Source organism: Molothrus ater, chromosome 19 (genome assembly GCF_012460135.2).
Source record: "Molothrus ater isolate BHLD 08-10-18 breed brown headed cowbird chromosome 19, BPBGC_Mater_1.1, whole genome shotgun sequence".
NCBI lineage: Eukaryota > Metazoa > Chordata > Aves > Passeriformes > Icteridae > Molothrus > Molothrus ater.
Window position 1 is genome coordinate 2,217,328 of NC_050496.2, and position 19,869 is coordinate 2,237,196.

The window sequence follows — 19,869 nt, forward strand, 5'->3', positions numbered from 1 at the left end:
TATTTTGAAAGTACCCACCAAAAAGCTTAGGAGTTGTAAATAGGTGCAGTAACACAAGCATGATATGATCATCCAGTCTTGGAATTAGACTATACTAGATTATTCCTATTCTTTATTTCCAGAATATTTTAGAATAGGTTCCCCCCAAAGCTCTTGAAATAGTAATCCTTCTAACTTCTGCTGAGTCCTGAGACACACAAATCTTATATGTCAAACAGCAATTAACAGGAGAAGAGAAGCCAACAATTCCAAGATCCAGTGTCGTGCTCTATTTGCTGGACTGCACTTCCTCCTTCCTAGATTCCTAGTCATAATATTTATAGATTTATTCACATAGCTAGGAAGACCTCAAATATTTCTAAATATATCCACAAGCACTCAGTCAAGTTTGCCAAACAATGCTTTGCCAAAAATTTTTTGACCTAAGAAAGAGGAGGAGGGAATTGAATGTGCAAAGCAGAACCTATAAAAGTGCTGGTAGGACAAGACTGTTCTGCCTCTGTGGAAGGATTAAAGGTAAGAATAGGGACAGTTGGGTGCTGGCATTCCCCACAGCATTCCTGCTGCCTGTGGAACTGCTTTCCTCAAAGCACTGTCTGTCTCAATAGGCATGTTCCCTCTCTGTTGAAGTCCCTGGCATGTTTTTGCCCTGTGGTTTATTCTGTACAAAGATAAGAAAGAAGTTGTCACTTCTCTTTTTCAGTATTGACCAGCTTCCAGGCTTAGAGTCAACTGGTGATACAAGAGGTAAGACTGATTTACTTACTCCACAGGAACAGACTCCAGGTTTGCTTTTTTAATGATTTCTAAGTCCACTTCCCACAACCCTTTACATCTGTGCACCCTAAAGCAGTGCAATTCTACCTGAGCTGCGCTGTCTAAAAGAGCAAATTTCCTTTTATAACTGTGCTGGACGCATTTGTTTGGAGCCTGCTGGGAAATAATTGACCACTTACACACAGAACTCTTTAAAAGGAGATTGACTGTAAACAGAAACCCAAGAAAGAAAAGGTGAATGAAGAGCACGTGTGTAGTTAAGATTTTCTCAAATCCCTCCAAATGCTTTTTATTGAGAAGTTTTCATTTGTCTATACAAGTTAATATTAAAGGGTGAGCTTGAACAGGAAAAGGCAGAGCAAATGGAGAAAACAAAACTCTGATTTCTCTACAGATGAAAAAGGTTTGCATAGACAACTCAGACCTCTGCTTCTGCTTACTCCACATCTGTTCCCTGATGATACTCCGACTCTATAATTGGCACAAATTACAAGGGCTGAAATGAGAGAGAGAAAGAATATAAGTGGGCTTTCATAATTTTGATAAGATGATAAGATGACTTCTCTTGGTATCTTCTGCTTTTGCAGAAGAGTATTTCTGGTATTTTTGGTATTTCTGCTGCATATTTGATTACCACTGAATCTTCCAATCAACCTAATTTTCTGCATAGCCTTCTAAAACACAATGAGATCTAATGAACTGAAACTGTAAACTGGAAAAAGGGAAAAAACCTTGACCTCAATCAAACAAACCTATCTTTAAGAATAAAGTAAACTAAAAGACATCTATGGTAAAAACCAGGTAAAGCAGAGAGGAAGTCTGTTATAACAGGCACAGAAGAACACTACAAAGCCTCAGGTAGCTGCTAAAAAGAAATTTCCCCCTTCAATCAGAACTCTCTCTCCATTTCAGCACCGTGCCTTGCTGCACGCGCTAAACCGCAGCCATGTCTTCGGACGCTGAGATGGCCATCTTTGGGGAGGCAGCCCCTTACCTCCGAAAGTCAGAGAAGGAGAGAATTGAGGCCCAGAACAAACCTTTTGATGCCAAGACATCTGTCTTCGTGGTACATGCAAAGGAGTCCTATGTGAAGAGCACTATCCAGAGCAGGGAATCAGGCAAAGTCACGGTCAAGACTGAAGGGGGAGAGGTGCGTAAAATACAAAATTTATGAAAAGCAGTTTATTCTCACTCTGGCTCTTTGCTGACATACATGTGCCTTCCTGCCTTCTGACAGACCTTAACTGTGAAAGAAGATCAAATCTTCTCGATGAACCCTCCCAAGTATGACAAAATCGAGGACATGGCCATGATGACCCACCTGCACGAACCCGCTGTGCTGTACAACCTCAAAGAGCGTTACGCAGCCTGGATGATCTACGTAAGTGGCGGCAGCAGCTTCCTCTGGGCAGCCTCAGCAGCTGCTGGGCCAGCCTCAGGGGAAGCCAAGGTGCTGTGTCCCTTCCTGCAGACCTACTCGGGTCTCTTCTGCGTCACCGTCAACCCCTACAAGTGGCTGCCGGTGTACAACCCCGAGGTGGTGTTGGCCTACCGAGGCAAGAAGCGCCAGGAGGCCCCTCCACACATCTTCTCCATCTCTGACAACGCCTATCAGTTCATGCTGACTGGTGAGTGGCTCTCATCATAAGCATCAGATCACAACTGTTCTGCTTTGTCTTGACAAAACCCTCTCATGAAAAATGGAATAGGATTACGTATTGTGGCTAGTTTTGCTTCTGCCTTTTTCATTCCTTTCTTTCTCTGTGCTGTTGAGTCCAAAGTGTTACACATGATCAAGATTCCTTTGTCATGGGTCTTAACTCTCTTTTTTCTCTGCTGCTCTAAAAGCAGTCTGAGTAGCAGAAAATTAAAACAAATTACTGTATGCAAGAGAAGGAAAGGACTATAGACTGGAACAGGGAAGCAGCGTATGTCTCTTCAAGGGTTTTCAATTTCATGGCAAAGCATTATAGAATAGCAGAATGTTTTGTGCTGGAAGGGGGCTTTAAAAATGCCATGGGCCTTCCCTATAACATTTGGAGGAATGTTTGTGAATATGTTTCAAGAGAGTGTGCAAGTGCAAATTGCTTTGCAAGGAATTGAAATGGAAAAAAAGACTTAGAAGTAAACAAAAAAAAAAAAAGCAGGTGTTTTTCTTGTCATAACTTATATTAATTTTCAGTATTTTTGAGTTCTTCATTTAAAAAGTCTACTTGTTTCTGCCTTGTTCACAGATCGTGAGAACCAGTCCATCCTGATCACGTAGGTACCCCCCTGCGCGGGTCCCTGCGGGGCTGCCCGGTGCCAGGGCACCTCCTGCCTGACCACGCACCCTCTGCTTCTCTCTTGGCTTTGGCAGCGGAGAATCCGGGGCCGGGAAGACTGTGAACACAAAGCGTGTCATCCAGTACTTTGCAACAATTGCAGCCAGTGGGGACAAGAAAAAGGAGGAGCAGACCTCAGGCAAAATGCAGGTGAGGTCCCAGGGCTAGAAACCTGCAACAACTCAATTTCTTGATGAGCTAGATCATGACAAGAAGACATCTGTTCTAGGGGACACTTGAGGATCAAATCATCAGTGCCAACCCACTGCTGGAGGCCTTTGGAAATGCCAAGACCGTGAGGAACGACAACTCCTCGCGCTTTGTGAGTTATTAGTTGGTACAACTGCCAACACCAATTTGGATATTCTTGCTGTCCAGATTGGTGAAAGAAATCTCCATTGACTCTCCTTCTGCTTTCAGGGTAAATTCATCAGAATCCATTTTGGTGCCACAGGCAAACTGGCTTCTGCTGATATTGAAACATGTAAGACCCTTCTGGCCGGATCCCCCTTCCCTCCAGCCTTCCCCACTCCTTGTGCTTGACTGTGTCCTACCTTCCTTGCCAGATCTGCTGGAGAAGTCCAGAGTCACTTTCCAGCTCAAGGCGGAAAGGAGCTACCACATCTTTTATCAGATCATGTCCAACAAGAAGCCAGAGCTAATTGGTAGGAAAGATCAGTAACTCCTCCACGAAAAGGTCATGGAACAACTTTGAATTCTTTTCTGTGCCAATTGCATTTGACCTGGCTCGGTTTTGTTCTTCTTTTCAGAGATGTTACTGATCACCACCAACCCCTATGACTACCTGTATGTGAGTCAAGGTGAGATCACAGTTCCCAGCATTAACGACCAGGAAGAGCTGATGGCCACTGACGTAAGTAGCAGAAATTTTCTCAGGTGAAGTTTCATTTCTCTGACCTTTAACAGCTGGGGTACTCACCTTAACAACTCTTTTGTCAGAGTGCCATTGACATCCTGGGCTTCACTGCAGATGAGAAAACAGCCATCTACAAGCTGACAGGGGCTGTCATGCACTATGGGAACCTGAAGTTCAAGCAGAAACAACGAGAGGAGCAGGCAGAGCCTGATGGCACAGAAGGTACCAACACAACCCATCCCAGAGCACAGGAGATAGGGAACACTCACTGAGTTGAAGGCAGCATGTGAGGGTCAGAATGATTGACTCAGCCTGGGCATTTCCCCAGTGCCAGTATTGTAGAATAGCAGTGGGTCCTAGCCAGAGGACTTCTCTGGAGGAACTCAGATAATTTTGAATAATGCAGATTATAAGGTCTGGTGTGTCCCAATTAGTGCTGCCAGTAGCACGCATCCTTTTTTTATCTTTCTTACCCTTTTGATTTTTACTGGAATTGCCCTTTAATATATTTTTAAAGGAACAGTGTTGTCTACTGGTCCCTTAACAACTGATTGTTTTGATGTTTAGTTGCTGACAAGGCTGCCTACCTGATGGGTCTGAACTCAGCAGACCTGCTCAAGGCCCTCTGCTACCCCCGAGTCAAGGTGGGGAATGAATACGTGACCAAGGGCCAAACTGTGCAGCAGGTAACAACAACCCCCTGCTTTGTGGATAGGTTATCTGGACTTTCTCTTTTGTCCTGCATGATAACTACACTCTTTCTGTTTTACATTTTAGGTATACAATTCAGTGGGTGCCCTGGCAAAGGCAGTATTTGAGAAGATGTTCCTGTGGATGGTTGTTCGTATCAACCAGCAGCTGGACACGAAGCAGCCCAGGCAGTACTTCATTGGTGTCCTGGACATTGCTGGCTTTGAGATCTTTGATGTAAGGAACAGGGGCTTATTAGCATGCTTGTAAAAATCAAATTGCTATGTGACAAATTACATCAGAAGGGATGGTGCTGGTTTGTTAGGTTTTTGTTTGTTTGTTTGTTTCTTTGTTTTAGTTTTTAAATAAATGGCTTGATCTTTTATAGTGTATCTAGAGCATTCTGATTCTAACAGTGTTTTAATTGGAAATAGGTTTTTGTTTTGTACCTACGCCAGTGAAATCCCTACATGCAGATTTTTTTCTGAAGGCTTGGGACATGATTTGAAAAAAAACATTTGTGGATGTTGGATATAGTGTTGTGGTGTAGACTCTCCTGTAACTGAATTAGCACAGTCTAGTAGATATCAAAGCTGACAAAATTTGAGTTATTACAATTATCTAAGCTTCTAGAGTAATAAATATATATATAAAGTTCAGGTTGACAAACACTGACAGAAATTCCAAACTTCTGGATCAAATAAGATGCAGCACTTACAGATCCTGCAGTGTTTGGTACAAATAGGCAGCACTGTTCTTTATCCATAACTTCCTTAATTTACATTCATAATAATCTTGGTTTGTAATTGTGCAGTTCAACAGCCTGGAGCAGCTGTGCATCAACTTCACCAACGAGAAACTGCAACAGTTCTTTAACCACCACATGTTCGTGCTGGAGCAGGAGGAGTACAAGAAGGAAGGGATTGAATGGGAGTTCATTGACTTTGGCATGGACCTGGCTGCCTGCATTGAGCTCATTGAGAAGGTATTTCTGTAATTCACAATGTCAGGTATTTTCAGAAATGCAGTCATTTTATAACTATTTCTAAATGCAGCTTGAAATGGTAAATATGATACTGCAGATACATCAGTTTGTACTCTTTTATGATTTACTGAACAGAGCAATCCCTGAGAGCAGTAATATTGTCCCACTCAGGAAGTTATTTAATCTCTGAGTCTTTCTACCTTTTCACCTTGTCCTCCCTCCTTCTTGTGATTTCTCCCAGCCCATGGGCATTTTCTCCATCCTGGAAGAGGAGTGCATGTTCCCCAAGGCAACTGACACCTCTTTCAAGAACAAGCTCTATGACCAGCACCTGGGCAAGTCCAACAACTTCCAGAAGCCCAAGCCAGGCAAAGGCAAGGCTGAGGCCCACTTCTCCCTGGTGCACTATGCTGGCACAGTGGACTACAACATCTCTGGGTGGCTTGACAAGAACAAGGACCCTCTGAATGAAACTGTTGTGGGGCTGTATCAAAAGTCATCCCTGAAGACCCTGGCTTTACTCTTTGCCTCTGCTGGAGGAGAGGCGGGTCAGTTCCTTGAAATTCTTATTTCATGTTTATTTCTTGACTCTACCAGAACCATGGATATCAGCTATTGTTCTTTTCCATGCTCCATTCTTATCATGACTTGTATAGAAGAACAAGTTGTCTGAACAAGTTGTAAAACCATCTCTTTTTTTCCCTTTTTATTTTTGGTGTTCTTCAGAGGCTAGTGGTGGTGGTGGTGGTAAGAAGGGAGGCAAGAAGAAGGGTTCTTCTTTCCAGACTGTCTCAGCTCTTTTCAGGGTGAGCATCAAAGTCATTCTCTCTACTTCTTTACTTCTTTTGTGGTTTATTTGTTTGGGGTTTTTTTTGCTTTGTTTTGTTTTGAGTTGAAGATCATAAATCCGCACTCTAGCTGCAATAAGGCCATTTAACTGCAGGTGTTGACATTTTTCTGTATCAAGAATAATTATTTAGTTATTCATAAATGAGCTGACATCAAGTTGGCTGAGGCCAGCTGAGGAAAATATAGATATATTCCCCACTCTCATAAAAACACATTGCAAAATTTTGTGACTTTCTCTCCTGCTGAAGAGTGAAAGGCAGAAGAAAACTCACATCAAAAATGGCTGTAGTTGGGAATTACAAATCTGTTAATGTTTTACAAGAGTTTTCTCACATCTGAAAGAGTAACTGAGGAGGTATTATGTGTTAATTAAAAACCTTAATTTATGAACCCACAGGAGAATCTGAACAAGCTGATGACCAACCTGCGGAGCACCCACCCACATTTTGTGCGCTGCATCATCCCCAACGAGTCTAAAACACCTGGTAAGAACCCCAAGCACAAATAAAAAACAGTGTGATGCACCTATTATTCTCTTTGTTTTATCATGAATTATCAAATAATTGCCTTCTTGCTTAGGTGCCATGGAGCATGAGCTGGTGCTGCACCAGCTGCGCTGTAACGGCGTGCTGGAAGGGATCAGGATCTGCAGGAAAGGGTTCCCCAGCAGAATCCTCTATGCTGATTTCAAGCAGAGGTCAGTTTCCCTTCTGATTTCCATTCTGTCTTTCCTGACGACTTTTCTGCCAACTATTTTATCACCTGGGGATATTTTTTAACACTAGGTCTTTCTGGCTATAACTAGAAGAAAAGGGAATTTTGAGGTGCATAACAAAAGGCAACATATATGGAAAAGAAAAATTGTTGAGAAATGAATAGTGTCAGGTGTCCTCACTAACTGCATCTGAGTATCGAAGCACAATAGAGCTGCAGAAGCCAGTGATTACAAGATTATTAAATGTAGGCTGGGATTGGTAGCAAAAGGTACTCAGGTAAAAATTAAAAACCATGAGTTCCTTGGCCATTTCATCAGCTGCAAGTTTCAGGGAAAGAGGTTTTTCTCCAGTACAGAGGGTATAGGAAAGTGGCAATGATTCTCTCAAACAATTTTCTACAAAATAGTTTCAGTAAAAGGATATGGATTGAACTCACTAGAAATCAATGTCTTCTTCATTGTGGCTGGTCACCTAAAGACTGGAAAAGTCTCCTTAAATTTTGTTACCAGGTTAAGACTTCATCAGAATGGTATCTCTAAACAAGGAAGGAAATTCCAATTTCCTCAACCTGGTTCTACTGCAAACACTGCTCTTAGTTTCAGTAAACAGAATGTTCTTATTACTAGACATTTTCCTAATTTCTATTTCCGCCAATTCCACAGATACAAGGTGCTTAATGCCAGTGCCATCCCTGAGGGACAGTTCATCGATAGCAAGAAGGCTTCTGAGAAGCTCCTTGGGTCAATCGATGTGGATCACACCCAGTACAAATTTGGACACACCAAGGTACAAACCCCCCCATTCACTGCCTGCCTGGGCTTTGCTCTGCCTGACAGTGATGTGCTGCAATGTTCCCTCTCTCAAGGTGTTCTTCAAAGCTGGGCTGCTGGGGCTCCTGGAGGAGATGAGGGATGAGAAGCTGGCACAGCTCATCACCCGCACCCAGGCCAGGTGCAGGGGCTTCCTGATGAGGGTGGAATACCGGAGAATGGTGGAGCGCAGGTACACCTTCCTCTTCTTCAGTTAAAGAGTCATTCTGCTTGGGGAGGAAGTGCTGACGTTCATCAGACTGAGAATATTCATTGTACATTTTAATTATGCCTCAGGGAGTCCATCTTCTGCATCCAGTACAACATTCGTGCATTCATGAATGTCAAACACTGGCCATGGATGAAGCTGTTCTTCAAGATCAAGCCTTGCTGAAGAGTGCAGAGTCTGAGAAGGAAATGGCCAACATGAAGGGAGAGTTTGAGAAAACCAAGGAGGAACTTGCAAAGTCTGAGGCAAAGAGAAAGGAGCTTGAGGAGAAAATGGCATCTCTGATGCAGGAGAAAAATGATCTGCAGCTCCAAGTGCAATCTGTAAGTATCGTTAGTGTATTTCTTCTTCCTCACAGCACATAACTCTCATGTTACACAATAAAATGTCTGAGAAAATATTTTAACATGAATAAGGGAAGGTAGAATTCAGAACATTGAGTGTTACAATGCACATGGGGCTGTTTCTCCAGGCTCACAATATAACATCCAGTGTAGTCACTGGAGATACAGAATTTACAGTTAATAGAGTCTGTGGAGCAATTCATTTGACAACTTTCTGTGGTTTCAGTCAATTGCCCAAAGACCTCTATGCCATTTTTTATGATACGTGTTATGTCACTTATCTTTCTGCGACCATTTTTCCAGGAGGACACAAAAACCCTCTTCATTCTTTCCCAACCCTATGTGTACCTACTAAGTCCATTGGGAGATCATGGGATTGGTCAATATTTAAAGATTACCTTCTGTATTTAGATGTTTGCTATACAGATTCAAAATAAACTCAGGTTCAAATTGAAACCTCTGATTGCACCTAGACTATATATCAACTTATCTTACTCAAAGAAAATTATTTCAAAGTCAGTCTTGCCAAGAAAAGCTTATGAAAACATAAAGAAAAAAAACCTCTCCACATTTATACATAGTACATAACTTTCAGAGAAAGTAATCTAAACTCTTGAAAATAAAAGTACTACTGGATATTATCATCTTATCCATAAGAAAAAAAGGAGGGAATAATGGATGAGAGCAAAACAATGAAATAGAATTAAAACCTGCTCTGATTTAAAAGAGTCTATGGAAAAAACAAATTCATAGAAGAAAACAAAAAAGAATAATTCCATGTTTCTTTTCCTCAGTGAGAAATACCATTTCTCTATTCACCTTTTGCAAACAGTTGTGATTATTAAACAAATGAATGTTTCTCTACTAGGAAGCAGATGCTTTGGCTGATGCAGAGGAAAGGTGCGACCAGCTCATCAAAACCAAAATCCAGCTGGAAGCCAAAATTAAGGAAGTGACTGAAAGGGCTGAGGATGAAGAAGAAATTAATGCTGAGCTGACAGCCAAGAAGAGGAAGCTGGAGGATGAATGTTCAGAGCTGAAGAAAGATATTGATGACCTTGAGCTAACACTGGCCAAGGTGGAGAAGGAAAAACATGCCACTGAAAACAAGGTATGAGGTAGAACCTGTCACTTCACACTCCAGAAAATGAGCCTGTGCTATCACAGGACTTCTATAGCTGCTTCCTTTATTTATATTTGGTCCCTTCTTCTCAAAGGTGAAAAACCTGACTGAGGAGATGGCAGCTCTGGACGAGACCATCGCCAAGCTGACAAAGGAGAAGAAAGCCCTCCAAGAGGCCCATCAGCAAACCCTGGATGACCTGCAGGCAGAGGAAGACAAAGTCAATACTCTGACCAAATCCAAGACCAAGCTGGAACAGCAAGTGGATGATGTAAGCACACAGACAGCAGGAACAGGGCAGGTATAGAGTCCAACGTGGCTGGCAGAGCCCTGATGGTCTTGTTGTGTTTAGCTGGAAGGGTCCCTGGAGCAAGAGAAGAAACTGCGCATGGACCTGGAGAGAGCGAAGAGGAAACTGGAAGGAGACCTGAAGCTGGCCCAGGACAGCATCATGGATTTGGAGAATGATAAGCAGCAGCTGGATGAGAAACTGAAGAAGTAAGTGTGGTTCTGGGGCACCTGAGTGCTGGGTTGCAGCACTTGTCTTGTTTCTTTGAGCTCTAACATGGTTCACTTGTCCCAAAGGAAAGATTTTGAAATCAGCCAGATCCAGAGTAAAACCGAGGATGAACAGGCCCTGGGCATGCAACTTCAGAAGAAGATCAAGGAGCTGCAGGCAAGTCTCTGTTCCTTGCCCTGCCTTGCTCAGGTTCAGCTCAGGCAGGAGGAGGGCACAGCTGTGAAGGGTCCCTGCTGTTCTGCAGGCCCGCATTGAGGAGCTGGAGGAGGAAATTGAGGCAGAGCGAACCTCTCGCGCTAAAGCAGAGAAGCATCGCGCTGACCTGTCCAGGGAGCTGGAGGAGATCAGCGAGCGCCTGGAAGAAGCAGGAGGAGCCACAGCAGCTCAGATTGATATGAACAAGAAGCGTGAGGCAGAGTTCCAGAAGATGCGCCGTGACCTGGAAGAGGCCACGCTGCAGCACGAAGCCACGGCTGCCGCCCTGCGCAAGAAGCACGCGGACAGCACAGCTGAGCTGGGCGAGCAGATCGACAACCTGCAACGCGTGAAGCAGAAGCTGGAGAAGGAGAAGAGTGAGCTGAAGATGGAGATTGATGACTTGGCCAGCAACATGGAGTCTGTCTCCAAAGCCAAGGTTCACAATTATTTCATTGGTTCATTGAATACAACACTGGGTTGTATTCCACTGTGTGGAATACACTTGCTCCTTGCTTTCTTTAAAGTGTAGATGGTTAACGCATTGTTTTCCATATTCTAAAACACAGGCTAACCTGGAGAAGATGTGCCGCACTCTGGAAGATCAGCTGAGTGAGATTAAGTCCAAGGAAGAAGAGCATCAGCGCATGATCAATGACCTCAATGCTCAAAGAGCTCGTCTGCAGACAGAGTCAGGTGAGACACCCTCATCTACATGTGCAGGTCAATAATGTCGCAGGGTTATTGCAAAAATTAGTCTTCTGGGCATGTGGTTTTTTCAGCACACTATGTGTCACATCTACTGTGAAATGCTTGAAATGGGATCGTAAGTTTCAGCATGGTCTAAAAACTCACTAGCTTTACATCTCCAAATGTTTGCAGTGTCACTATCAATGGCCTTAAAACTGTTGTGTATCTGCAAATTTTCTCAGGTGAATATTCACGTCAGGTGGAAGAGAAGGATGCTTTGGTTTCTCAGCTGTCAAGAGGCAAACAGGCTTTCACCCAGCAGATTGAGGAACTCAAGAGGCATCTGGAGGAAGAGATAAAGGTGAGAAGCCTTTTTTCCTAAGTATGTGAAATCAGTTAATCAAAAAGTTGAAAGGGACAAAAATAAACCCCTTAGATAACGGAGTGCAAGTTTTCCCATAGCAGCATCTCTTTCCCTTCAGTCTATCCATTAATTCTTTTGCAAATTCACACATCTTTCCCATAAGAACTCTTCCTAAGATCTTCTCATTAAGGAGATTTCCCATGATATTTCCATTCATTTTCCCACTGTTTTTTCTTCTCACCAAGGCCAAGAACGCCCTTGCCCATGGCCTGCAGTCCGCTCGCCACGACTGTGACTTGCTCCGGGAACAATATGAGGAGGAGCAGGAGGCCAAGGCAGAGCTGCAGCGAGCCCTGTCCAAGGCCAAATGGTGAAGTGGCCCAGTGGAGAACCAAATACGAGACGGACGCGATTCAGCGCACGGAGGAGCTCGAGGAGGCCAAGTATGTGGGGAATGTCGAGAACACTGTCAGAGAGTAAGGATGGAAATTTGAGGACCCCACTGTGGCATTGTCGGGAAGAAGCCAGTGTTCTGCTTTGAGTGGGGTCACAAAGAGACAAAATATGATAGTAAGCAGGGACACACTGGGGAAAAGCAGAAAGATCCAGAATAGCAGAGAGAAGCCAGCAGAGAGGGAACTGCTGCAGGATTGTTCAAGAATTCAGACATGAAAATACAGTGGCTGTCTCGGAGAGTCTTACACCTCTCTGTGAATGTGGATCACACAATACCAAGAGGCTAAGTTTACTCTTGTGAAAAACATGCTGCTTCATGCCACAGTTTTACTTATGATTACCACTTTCCAGGAAGAAGCTGGCCCAGCGCCTACAGGATGCAGAGGAACATGTTGAGGCTGTCAATGCCAAATGTGCCTCCCTGGAAAAGACAAAGCAGAGGCTGCAGAATGAAGTGGAGGACCTGATGATTGATGTGGAGAGATCCAATGCTGCCTGTGCTGCTCTGGATAAGAAGCAGAAGAACTTTGACAAGGTCTTTTGGCCTCCAGCACCAGCACTCCTGGTCAGAGCAGGGCCCCGTGATGGCCACAGCCCTACTCACCCCCCATTTCTCTTCAGATCCTGGCAGAATGGAAGCAGAAGTATGAGGAAACGCAGGCTGAGCTGGAGGCCTCGCAGAAGGAGTCGCGCTCTCTGAGCACGGAGCTGTTCAAGATGAAGAATGCCTATGAGGAGTCCTTGGACCACCTGGAAACAATGAAGCGGGAGAACAAGAACTTGCAGCGTAAGTCCCTGGCCCTCTGCTCCTCCCTGGCCTTTCTCACAAGCTTGTCTACCTGCCACACTTAACAGCTCTCGCCTGTAGCGTTAAGATCTTGCCTGGCACCTTGATGCACCAGAGCCTTTCTCCATTCAGCTCTCTGCCTGACCATGGCGCTTTTCTCCCTTCCTTTCAGAGGAGATTTCCGACCTCACGGAGCAGATTGCGGAGGGAGGAAAGGCAGTTCATGAGCTGGAGAAAGTGAAGAAGCAGATTGAGCAGGAGAAATCTGAACTTCAAGCCTCCCTGGAGGAAGCTGAGGTACATGACTGTAAACACTGGTGTCTGCAGGAAAGAAATGAGGAAATAGGGCTAACAAGGCCTGGGTTGGCCTCTCTTCTTTCTGGAGAGTGCAGACATCTGAGATCTCACTAAATATTTTGCAATTCCCTAGAATGGAAGAAGAACATTTATCAATGTTATCAATGTTTGTGTCGACTTTTCCAGGCCTCCCTGGAACATGAGGAGGGGAAGATCCTGCGCCTGCAGCTTGAGCTCAACCAAGTGAAGGCTGAGATTGACAGGAAGATAGCAGAGAAAGATGAGGAGATTGACCAGATGAAGAGAAACCACCTGCGTGTCGTGGACTCCATGCAGAGCACCCTGGATGCTGAGATCAGGAGCAGGAATGAAGCCCTGAGGCTGAAGAAGAAGATGGAGGGAGACCTGAATGAAATGGAGATCCAGCTGAGCCATGCCAACCGCCAGGCTGCAGAGGCACAGAAGAACCTGAGGAACACCCAGGCTGTGCTCAAGGTATGGCACAATGTGCTGATTTCTGACACCGCTAAAATTTTTTCCTCTGTTACAACTCTTTCAGTTCTAAGTCGACGGGAAAATAGGAAATACAAAGATATAAAACACACACCTCCCAGTCTGTTATATCTCTCTTTCCAGGACACTCAGCTGCACTTGGATGATGCTGTGAGAGCACAGGATGACCTGAAGGAGCAGGTGGCCATGGTGGAGCGCAGAGCAAACCTGCTGCAGGCTGAAGTTGAGGAGCTCCGGGCAGCCCTGGAGCAGACGGAGCGGTCGAGGAAATTGGCTGAGCAGGAGCTTCTGGATGCAAGTGAGAGAGTTCAGCTCCTCCATAGCCAGGTCAGTTAATAAACATAGTTAATATTTATAGTATTGCTCCATACATGTAAATGAGCTTAAGACTGGCAGAGTTGTAACAGTATTTTGTTAAATGCAGGGGCTTTCACAGTAAATAAGAAATAATAGGTGATAGATAATATTAAGACTTTTGTTTTAGATGTAGATAGAGTATGAATTCCTGTAGACTACAGTATAGATACCTTAGTAAATCCAGAGAAGTTTGTGAGGTTCTTCCTCTTTTACTTGAGTTCAACACCTTTCACATTTCCATTTGAGACTTTAAAGGCAAATGTAGGCTGACCATGAGCAAAAAAGGACCACACCAACTCTGTCATTAATGTAATTTAACAATGTCACTATAAGTATTCTACAGAACCATCTCAAGTTTTTATGGTCACTAGAGTGAACATGGTAAGGAAAGCATTATTGTAATTTTTCAGTCTAAATTCCTTTCTTGTTGTCTGAGAGAAGACTTAGAGGATGCTCATGAAATACCAAAGCACATCATACCTGAGAAATTAATAACTACAACAGTAGTTTTCTTGGAATCCATTGTGACCTGATGGCAGAATCTATATTAAAAAAACCCACTTATGCTGTACTTGATATAATACTGCAAGGTAACAAAAAAATAAAAAGTCATGTTCATGCTCTTCAACAGAACACCAGCCTGATCAACACCAAGAAGAAGCTGGAAACAGACATTGCCCAGATCCAGGGTGAAATGGAGGATACCATCCAGGAAGCCCGCAATGCTGAGGAGAAGGCCAAGAAGGCCATCACAGATGTGAGTTGGACACTCCTGGCATTGCTGATGGTGAATGTACTCTCCCCAAAATATCTCCAGCCCCAAAATGGCTTTGACCCTTTGCTCTGATCAGGCGGCCATGATGGCAGAAGAGCTGAAGAAGGAGCAGGACACCAGTGCCCACCTGGAGAGGATGAAGAAGAACCTGGACCAGACAGTGAAGGACCTGCAGCACCGTCTGGAAGAGGCCGAGCAGCTGGCACTGAAGGGAGGGAAGAAGCAGATCCAGAAGCTGGAGGCCAGGGTGTGTAGGGCTGGGGCTGTGCCTGAGTGAGCGTGTCCCTCCTTGGAGAGACATTGCCAGGGCAGCTGCAGGGCTGGGCTTGTCCTTGCAGGTGCGGGAGCTGGAAGGGGAGGTTGATGCTGAGCAGAAGCGCAGCGCTGAAGCCGTGAAGGGTGTGCGCAAGTACGAGCGCAGGGTGAAGGAACTCACCTACCAGGTAAGGCAGGAGCTCTCCTGCTCTCACTGGGCTTTCTCACAGTGAGTCACATTTTGCCCACACCATCCCCAAGGACAATTGTTAACCTCACATGATGCTGAACCAAGAATTGACTCTCTATTGTGTTTGCCAACTGCTTTAGTCTGAGGAAGACAGGAAGAATGTCCTGAGGCTTCAGGATCTGGTGGACAAGCTGCAAATGAAAGTGAAATCCTACAAGAGACAAGCTGAGGAGGCTGTAAGTACCAGTTTCTCCAAACCAGACTTTCTTCTGATGGAGGTGGAATTCTGTCTTCATGTTTTCCTCTGTATAGCTTTTTGAAACCTTCACTGTTTTGATGCAACATGATGATATTTTGATACAATGGGGAATGTGAGAGTAAGACTTGCTGGGTTTGGGAGGACATATACTTCCCCAACCCTATGTGTTTTGCTGTAAGCCTCATTTCCGACTCTATTTCTTTCCTTATACCTTGCTCTGGATACCAGAAACAGCCGTCAGTCTGTGTATTCAGGACTATGACATGAACCCCTCCTAGACCATGCTGTGTATAATATCTTTTTGACATTCCAGTATTCTTTTCTCTTCTGACACAAATAACACCCTGAGCCGCTTCTCATCTTGGTTTTGAATCTGCTCCTCTAGCCCAGCTGTGACATTTGAATTTTTGTTTGCCCACTTTTATGTTAATAAATGTCTAACACGCTGCCTGTTTTTTTTTCCCAACTCCCTTTCCCCACACAGGAGGAGCTGTCCAATGTCAACCTGTCCAAGTTCCGCAAGATCCAGCACGAGCTGGAGGAAGCCGAGGAGCGGGCTGACATTGCAGAGTCACAGGTCAACAAGCTCCGAGCCAAGAGCCGCGAGATTCACAAGAAGATAGAAGAAGAGGAATGAGGTTCCCAAGAATAAAAAGTGACCTGAGGCATGCATAAAATGTAAACCTCTGTGTTGCTTTCTTTAGTAATTATCATTTATGTCTAGGTAATAAAGAGAGTAGAGACCCTTGCATATGAACAGTGACTATGATGCTTTATTTATTCATTTATTCTAGTATTCATTACTTTTGAAGTACGTGTACACAGTTCATCTTCACATTTAAAAGTATATCAAAGATCAAAACATTTTGCATTTGCATTTTTAAAAATGCATGAAGAATGGTAATAATTATATGGATTTTTATTTCTCTAGCAATGAGAAGAATGCATTTTTTAATGGACTAAGACTACATTGTTTCAAGTGATTTTCGTCTTCTTAGGAAAAAAATAAAATAACAGGAGTAAAGATTCCTGTAGCATTTAGCATACGCACACACACACACACACATATATATATAAATATGTATATAACTACACATATATATAATTTTTATTCATTGAAAAATATTGCTTATTTGGTTAAGATTAAAAGTATGGGAAACTCAAATTTCATTCCAAGCAGTGACAAGCAGTCAAACCAACATGGGGAGGAAGTGGAACATGGAGAGATATCCCCACTCCCTTTCTCTGAAGTAATTCTTTTTCATGCATAGCACAAAATTATATCCATTCCCGTGTAGGATGTGTGAGAAGAATCCACATTTAAAATACTATAAGAAAAGAAAGAATAGCTAAGATTAAGGACTCTATTTATAATTTCAGTGAAACCTTCCACTGCCTTTCTAGATTCAACCCTTCTGCTCTGTCCACAACCTAACTGTTCTGTTCTGTTTATTGTCATTCTCAACATACTGTGCCTGCTCATTTTCCCAAGAACTGATTATTAGCCCACAATATCGTATTTTGCATTAAGCTGAACTAGACAGTCCACATTTATATGTTGATTGGAAATGTAAGATAAAGTACAACATTGGTTGGATAAGGTATCTAAATAATGATCACACTTTAATGGATGGGTAAGTAAATTAGATAGTTTGGGATTACATTCTATGTGTCTAAGGGCCTGGTAAATTAGAAGCAAAGCTGGATAGGTTCTCCTGCTTCTGATAAACTTGTTTTTGCCAGACACAGACTGGGGTACTGACATGGTTGGTATTTTGTGACAAGCTTTAGCTCTCTCAAACTTGCTGTTTATTTAAAGCAAGTCCTAAACATCTTTGGGCATCCCACCAGAACTGTCAGTCCTTCTGACCTTCATATGTCCCTTTTGGATATCATTTCTAATCCTTCAGCCAGTCTACAAGTGCTGTAAGACCACTGCTTTAATATTATAAACATTCATAATTAAATATGAAAATAACATTTGAGCAGCAGATGACAGCTGGAGCTTGGAAGGGACACTACTCCATCCATTGTAGAAATGATAGTTTAGGATCCACCACAATCTGTGGGATTTTTGGTGCTCCCCTGAAGTCTTTGGGCCCTTGCTGCACACTCTGTATGAGCAGGACCTGTCTTCCCTGTGACTCTGGGGATGTCAAACACTGCCCAGCTGCATGGCCCAGCACAGGATGTGTCACTGTGCTTCTAAGTGCCCTGCTCTTCTAAGGGCTCATCAGAGACCTCCACCAACACATCTCTGGTTTTGTACCCACTGCATTTCAGAAAGGGTGGAATGAGGAAACTGCGCTTGAGCTGGGCAGCAAAAAGCTCTTTATTGCTCCTCTAGCACATTGCATTTCTCCTCCATCCATGGCTTTTTTGCTGTGTCAGAACCCTTGTGTGGACAGATCCTGGCTGGAGGTGGGGCCCCACAACACAAAGCCACAAAACAGGTGGAAATGCTCCTGGAGCCAGCTTCAGGAGCTGCAGGAACCAAAGGGGCCTCTGCCAACAAAGCACAAGAGGGAGAACTTTGTTCTGCTAATGCAGATAATATTAATATTAATATTAATATTAATAATATAATATATAATATTAGTAATAATAATAATAATAATGTATTTCCCCATGTGTCTGCTTACCTACATCCAGCTCCTTCTGCGACAAAAGCAGGGCATGGGAGGGCAGCTGTGGGAGGCAGGGAGGGGAATAGTGGGAGCAAGACATGGTTGGGCACAACAAGAGAGATGGGAAGCCTCCACCAGGGCCTTGAACTGTAACTATGCAGAGCATTATGGACCCTCCAGGCAGGTGCAAAAGGAATCTGTTTATTGCAAAAGCCAGGCCTATTCAAGCAATTTACTCCAAACATGAAACTGATGTCTGTGAATCTCCTTCCCACACCCAGGATTACAGTGCCATCACAGAGAAACAGACAGCTGAGAGAAGAGGAGGAAGGAATTACCTCACTTTCTTATCCAGACCTCTGAGTAAGAGATGCTAAGAGAGACAGGAGCACAACTGGTACAGTAATTGGGGAGGCAATATGCTGTGGGACAGGTGAAGCTGCTGAGATGTGACTCCAGATTTCCTTGTTTGTGGTAGGAACTGTAGTTTGGAAAATGAAGACCATACATGAAAACAAACAAACAAGCACCCCCCCCCCCCCAAAATACAAACAAAAATGCCAGCAAACAAACCAGCCAAAAACACCACACTGAGAAAAAAACAACTCAAAACCAACCCTGAACAAATCCAGATCTGTTGCATGGGGAGGAAATTGCTTCTCAGTAAAGTGAATGGTTCCACTGCTCTCTTCACCACTCTGATCCTTGTGAACATAGAACATGACCCCTCCTTAATCTGGGTGAGGAATATTCCAGACATCAGAACAGTAGATGGGTTTTTTACACAATCTATCATGAGGTTCAGATCTCTCTTAAAATAATTGCAGAGCAATTATTCTTCCAGAGCAGCATGGGGTATGACTGACTCTAGTTTAGAGGATATGAGTTTATTAAATCTTTCCTGGCACACTTATCTTGCAAAAGTAATGCTGAATGAGACAGCAATAATGTTATGTTGAGACAACATAATGCTATGTTGAGACAGCAGCCATCGCTCCTGATTCCAATGGGATAAATATCTTAAGTTCAGTACAACACTTCCATGGTGCTGTTCATATGATCTTTGAAAACCTTCTCCAAAAACAAGAATTTGATTCCTGTGCCTTTTGTCTGGGATTTAACTTGATGACCTTGGGCTTTGAAGCTTTTTTCTTTAGGCTAAACTTGTTCTGCTCTTTTATTGATTCTTTTGTCCATGGTGACTTGATGTTATCCCACTGGAGTCCCATCCTGATTTATTTCACAGAATCACAGGATCAGCTAGGTTGGAAAAGACCTTTGAAATCACTGAATACAACCTAACCTGACATCACCTTATCAACCAAACCATGGCACTGAATGCCACATCCAGTCTTTTCTTAAACACCTCCAGGGACTTCCTCTTCTTTATTCAAATATCCTTCCTTATCACTACATTCAGACTTATTCTTCCCCCCTTCACTTGCTTTGGCTTTGCTCCATTCTAGTCCTTGGTCATTCTTATCATCTCCTGATTCTCACTTCTGTGACTTCTGTTCCTTTTCAGGTGCTTTCTCCTGCACTGGAATTTTCTTCCTCTAACAGTATCCCTGCCTCTCAGTAGGACCTCTCCTGCTTTTCCACTCTGAGGGCTCTGAGTGCTTGCAGCAGGCAGGAGCTGTGACTTCTCTCCATCCCTACATGTTTCCTAAGAGACACACTGGCTCTTACTCTTCACTTTTTCTGTGCGAGTCAGCATCTGATGGATTACAGAACCAATGAAGCCCCTTTCATCTCCTTTAGCACACCCTCCCACTTCCCCCCCTTCTCGTGCTTTCTTGTGAAATTATTTATAGGACATTGATTCACAGACCTGTTATGTCTAATTATATCCATTCACTTC

The 19,869-nt window shown here is 43.6% G+C and overlaps 1 pseudogene; it reads left to right on the forward strand.

Moving 5' to 3' along the window:
- The first annotated feature begins 1,723 nt into the window (after positions 1-1,723).
- LOC118693619 (myosin-1B-like) lies at positions 1,724-16,018 on the forward strand (annotated as a pseudogene).
- The last annotated feature ends 3,851 nt before the right edge of the window (positions 16,019-19,869 follow it).